The sequence below is a fragment of the Hydra vulgaris genome, chromosome 05 (genome assembly GCF_038396675.1).
Source record: "Hydra vulgaris chromosome 05, alternate assembly HydraT2T_AEP".
Lineage (NCBI taxonomy): Eukaryota > Metazoa > Cnidaria > Hydrozoa > Anthoathecata > Hydridae > Hydra > Hydra vulgaris.
This window is the reverse complement of record NC_088924.1, coordinates 20,963,895-20,970,776: the sequence shown is the minus strand read 5'-3', so window position 1 is coordinate 20,970,776 and position 6,882 is coordinate 20,963,895.

Below are 6,882 nucleotides of genomic sequence, written 5' to 3'. Positions count from 1 at the left end.
CTAAGTTCTTAAGTCAGCATCCTTAAAAATAAAAAAAATAATGAAAGGTTTTGCTAAGTAAATACAAGTAAATAAAAGCAATATTTATGCAATCTTTAAATGTGACTTTTCATTACATTTCGTTTACAGTGAGCAAACATTCTTTTATTAAAAGATCCTTCCTCAGGATATCTCTAATAGTAGGTATTTTGAAGTATAAAGATCATTATTTCCATCCAAATACGGTGAAAACTTTTATTCTTTTTTATCCAAATTGAATCTAGTAATTTTAGGAGCACTCATTCTTCCTGTTAATATTAAACGAGTACTAGCAATTAACAAACTGGAAATCAACCAAACCGGAAGTAAAGTACCATTGTACAGCATATTCATATATAAGGTACATGAATGCACGGTAGGGAAGTAATTTATTTCCATTTTTATTGATTGCTAGTATGATCAAATGAAAACATATGTTTAAATACAAAAATAATTCAGAACGTGGTGTATTGCATCCTTTAAAGAGCGCATGCGGGATATAACATGAGTATGGAGATGTGAGACATGAGTGTGGAGACATTACCCAAGCAGCATAACTTAGTAGGCCAAACGTTAGCCCAACGTAATTGTGATTGTTGGCCCACCAAAGTGCTTTTGTTAGCCGAAGGTTGGTGTCGTGTCGGCATATGATCGGCTGCCCATCGTCCCAACGTTGGCAGCGTATATTTTCAGCGTTGTTGACAAGACGTCCGCCTTACTATTGGTTTTAAATTGTTGGCGCAACGTTGGCCCAAAAAAATTGCTACAGTTGGCGACACGTTGGTGTAAGTTTAAAGGGGCGATGTAGGCCTAACAAAATGTTTAGGTTAGTGTTATATTGGCATATAATAGGTTGTCCAATAAGATGGCATTGTTTTACTCAACATTTTTGGCAATACTTTGGCCCATTCTTACGGTTATGTTATATATATATATATATATATATATATATATATGTATATATATATATATATATATATATATATATATATATATATATATATATATATATATATATATATATATATATATATATATGTATATATATATATATATATATATATATATATATATATATATATATATATATATATATATATATATATATATATATATATATATATATATATATATAACATAACCGTAAGAATGTGCAATTAAAGAATATTTTTGTTATATATATATATATATAACAAAAATATTCTTTAATTGCACCCAAACGTCGGCATCTGTACCACGGCATGTTGACAGACTATGTTAAACGGTATCTAAATTAAAATAAATATTGATGAGGTGAAAATAAACTAATGTTTGATCAATCCCTGTTTGATCTCTTCTAATAATATTAATTGACAACGACCATTCACTAAATGTAAAGAAAAATGAAACATATATAATTTTTAACAGAATACATAAAATAGTACTTTAATAAAAATAATAGTCTATAGAAACAAAAGATTTCCTGAGTATCTTAAATCATATTAAGTTACAACAAACATTTTACAACAAAGCATTTCGGGTAAAATCCCTAATATTGTCAACAACAAAAATATAATTCAAAACGATGTCAATCTGTGTCTCATAAAAAGCGTATTTTCATAGAGATTTTAAAAATAATATTCGTTAGTAATAAAAATAAGTACTTTTTGAATTATTGGTGAGAATCATAGTGTTAAAATTTTTTTAAGAGTGTTCATTATTTTTGTATATAAACTTCAGAGAAAAATAATCATGCTTTCTAAAACCTAATATTTGTCAAAAAAAAATTTTGCTTTAACAAATATTAGAGATTTTACTCCAAATGCTAAAGATTTGAACTCAAATATCTGTACAACTTGACGTAATGGTGAAAAATGAGTTGCATATTTGAAATCGAAATGACACGAAAATCGTTGCATATTAGAATCAATGAAATGCTAAACAAAAAACGAATTGTTTGCTTGGCACCAAAATAAAAGTTTTTTTTTTTAATGACCTGCATTATTAATAAAAAAATTTAAAAATTTCAAAAATCTAAATGGACTGCAACTGAGGATGCGTAGAAAACTGCAGGTTTGAGATTAAAATAGAAACGGACAACTTTTTTTTTTTTACTTCAGATTTGGCATAATCTGAATCAGAAGTATAAGTTTTATTCCATGAAATTGGTAACAATGTAAATGATTTTTAAGCCTTTTTATTCCAGACACAAGTTTTATTTTGATAAAAGGGAAATAAAGATAATAACATAGGATAATATCTTGCTAACCATTAACTTAAATAAATAAGTAAACTAAAAAAGGATTTAAAAAATTTTTTTTTCACTTACCTTTTTTTGTGTCAACTTTAGATTAAAAATGAATGTCCAACTTGGATTTAGCAATATCATGCGTCTTTGAGATATTGATAAAAAATATATATTTAATTTATTTTTTAATTATTAAGGAAAGTTTAAAGTATTAGATATATAATAAGTTTACTGTAAGAATGCAGTACTCTAACAAAAAATTTTACATTTATTTTAAGGTCATTATTATCCAATAGCCTACAATAGATTTTTCTACAGATTACTCTAACAGTTAAAAACTAAATACAATCTAACTGTTTTGCATGACCTGCATTCTAATCTAACTATTTTGTTGACCTGCATTATTAACAAAAAAATTTCAATATTTCAAAAATCGCAATGGACTACAACTGAGGATGCGTAGAAAACTGCAGGTTTTCTTACAATACCAAAAACTTTATTTTGACCAGATTTAGATTTTAACACTTTACATAATATAAAAAGATTTAAATAAAATATATAAGAAGTTATATTTATATATATATATATATATATATATATATATATATATATATATATATATATATATATATATATATATATATATTATATATATATAAACATATAAAAAGTTAACATACCAAACACAAACTCGTTTACTTGAGTTAATATAATACACATTATAAAGATTTTTAACCACCGCATTATAAATGCAAAAACGGCAAATAGGGCAAAAACTTCTAAAACGGAAGTAATTTATTTGTTTCCGTTTAGTATTTACGTTTATTTATCAGATAATAATATAACACCGAGAATAAAGTTATTATCACGTTTTTTTACTCGGGAAAACGATGACTTTAATAATGTTAAATTTTATAAATAATTTCTTTTATGGATTTACCTTGTTATAAGATAATATTTTTTTAAATGAAAAATTAAGGGAGTATAGACATATTTGTATTTATACTCTATAAACTACACCTTTTCAAGATGTAATTGAGAACTTGAAAGTTGTATATAAAAAAAGTAAGATGTAATTGAAAAATACAACATGTAATTTAGAAGTCGCAATATGTAATTAAGAAACACAACATGTAATTAAGAAGTTTAAAAATGTAATTGAGAAACCCAACATGTAAATAAGTAATTGCAATATGTAATTTGAAAAACAAAAGTTGTAATTAAGAAATCGTAAAACGTAAATGAGAATACATTATTTGTAATCGCGAACTTAATGTAAGCTCAAAGATCGTTATAAAAGATCTTCTTAGACATGCATTTTAATAAGTTAATAATATCAAATTTAGCATTTGAATGCACCAGCAACACAGTAATACAGTAATGGAACTGAAAGATCGTTGTGTTATTTGTCACTACACTATGAATAGAAAGTCTGTTATTAAATTGAATCGGTGCAAGCATTTATTTTACCAAATTTGTTTACAACCACTTCTGGAACAACCAGAACCCTTGTCCAATATGTAAACATGAAATACATACAACTGAACAAGTTGAAAGAAATTTATGTCCATCTTCATCGAATGATAGAGGAAGAGTAATTGAATGTGCTGAGCGAAACGAAATGCAGACTATTTTCATTTAAAAACGTGCTTAAGGAGCCTATTACAATAAGTAGTAATGAAAACAAACAAAAAAGAGCTAAATATGTTAGGAGCATTAACGAACACATCACAAATGGTCATCAGATAGTTTAGTTGGATGAAACAAGTTTTAATCTTTTTTGTAGAAAAAACCAAGGACGTGCCAAATAGGGGAAAGAGCAATAATGAAAATAACTTCTATAAAAGGTGCAAACATACATTTGATTGCAGCTATATCAACAACTATATAAATGTCGTCATGGTGGAAACTCGCAAAGGACCATTTAAAGCAGATTCTTGTAACGAGTGGATGTTGGATTTGTTTAACCAGTAGGTTACATCCGGGAATCGTTTGGAGGATTTGGTCGTCGTAACAGATAATACTCCATGCCATGCTCGTTTGGAAAGGGCGTTTGAAAATTCACTGGCTCAGTTGTTACGATTAGGACCCTACAGCCCAATGTTAAACCCAGTGGAAGCTATCTGGTCCAAAATAAAAATAAACGTTAAAAATGTTATTCGCGTTCCACCTGTATTTGGTGCTGGGATTATGGAACAACAAATGCAGTATTTAAAAAGAATTGTTACTGCGGCAAAAAATACAAAAACGGGAGGTGATTGTACACACGCTGTACAACATACGACAACAATTACGCAACTATTTTAAGTATAGAAGACGTCCAAGTTGGTACTTAACTGAATATTGCAATGATTTTTAATGACGTTGTTTAAATTTAAATTTTGAATTTCTATGTAAATAAATTATTTGTGTTTTATTTATTATTCATCTGAAATCTCAGTTAAATTTTTCAGAAACAAAAATAAAAGAAAGTTTTAATTGACACCCAATAGGATATTTCCAGTTACCACCTAAACTTCTAATGCCTTTTTCATGACTTTTTATATTTTATTGATTTTTTATTATTTCCAGCCTTAAATTAAAAAGCATATAGGGACTACAAAATTCAAAATATAAAGAACTTTGTATTATTTTTACTTTTCTCAATTACAACTTTTATCTGCTTAATTACATCTTACGATTTCTTATTTACAACTTTCATGTTCTAAATTACATCCTACGTTTCTTAATTACATCTTTCATGTTCTAAATTACATCTTGAAAGGGTGTAGAAAATACCTATATAACTATTTAATGATGTCATTTAAAACTACGTAACTTTTTTTCTAGTTGACATGTGGAAAACAATGTTGCATAGCAACCCACGCTCAAGGAAACCTGTTGTGAAAAACCGCTAAGAAGCTTTATGTATTTAAGAACGTTATGATCAAATCATTATGAAAAACTACAGAAACAGTTTAGGAAAAAAAAAATTGGACTTTTTAAATTTTACATTCTCTTTATTACTTTATAAATATTGAAGAGAATGTTATTATTAAATATAACTTCTATAATTTGCCATTAAAAATTAAAAGGAACGTACTGAAAAATAAAAATTCTTTTTTTATTTCAATTACTTTATTAAAAACTTCATAACTACAATCGTATTATTTTTTAGAATAAAGAAATATTTAAATGTTTTTTAAACATGATAGTTTTGTTCTTCAACAAAAGATAAACGTATTCAAAATTAATGTAACTTTAGTTGTTATATTTGAACTTTTTCGTTCAGATCATAAATTTATACGGATTATTTTAGCGGTACTTTATATTATCTTTACCATTTTTTATTGCTTTCTCTTTAAAGTTTGTTAAATTTTTTAATAATAAAGATTAAATGATCCGTGTTTTAAAATATTAAAAATATATTACATACCATTTTTAATACAGGGTAGATTAGAGTAGTATGAACAACATTAATTTCACAAGCAGTAAAATTGAAGTTGCTCTTTTTTTGAATCGAATTTAGGTGGTAATAACAGAAATCAGTATAATTAGCGTAAATTTATATACAATAGTTAGCGTCTCTCATCTAATTAAAATGCTAAATGCTAATTAAAATGCTAAAAAAATTTTTTTAGCCTTAAAGTTTCATAAAAGTTTCATTATAATTTTTCATAAAAAAATATGTTAGCTAGAAATCCACTTAAATTTTGATTAAAAAACAACTCATAGAAACAATGATTTTTGAACCTATATAAAGATACCATTTGTGTGTAATAAGAACATGCTCAAATAACCATGTGTCAAATAATGTAAGTCCTAAACTTGCAGTGCACAGTTGGCCAGAATGCACTTTTACTGGACAAAGTTCATAACTAATTTAATATTAGAGCTATATTCACTAAAATTAGTATGAGTACTAATGATGTCTGCGCTTTTTATGAAGGTAATATTTTTTTTATTTCGTTGCTATGGATACCTTTATTTTGCTTAGCAACAACCTACTTTTGTTATCTGCAGATATTTTATAAGTGCTATATTCACTAAATTTGGCATGAGTACCAATATGAGATCACACTTCTTACAAAAGTGATAATTTTTTAAATTTAGTTGTTATGGATACTTATATTGCTTAGTTACCGGATACTTTCCTTAGTTACAAAGTGGTAAATTGATATTTGAATATCTTATCGGATTTTTGACCCACCTATATTGAATAAAAATTGAGTATTTAGGTAAATAATGTTTTAGGAATAATAAAAGCAAAAAATAGTGCAAGAAAACGTTATCAATTTTAAATTACATCAAAAAATTATAAAACAATAATATCGTTTGAAGATTGTTTAAGTAATTGTAAAACATCTGAAGGAAATGCGTTATGATTTGTTTGGTGTGATGTTGATTTACGCAATGATGAAATAACAGGATCACTGGAAACTAGGAGTCTATTGATAAGATCAGTATTTGTTGCTTTTCTGCTGCAAAATATGCTGCAAAAGCACGCCTTGAGGTGTTGCCATCATTACTTGTTCCCGAACCACCACGTTTAGGGAAATCAACAACAAGTCCCATTTTGTTCATAAAATCAGTCTGAATCTTTTGTTTAGCTAGAGATGCCTTTTTTTTGTGTTCTTTAGATCTTGCTTGCCACTTTC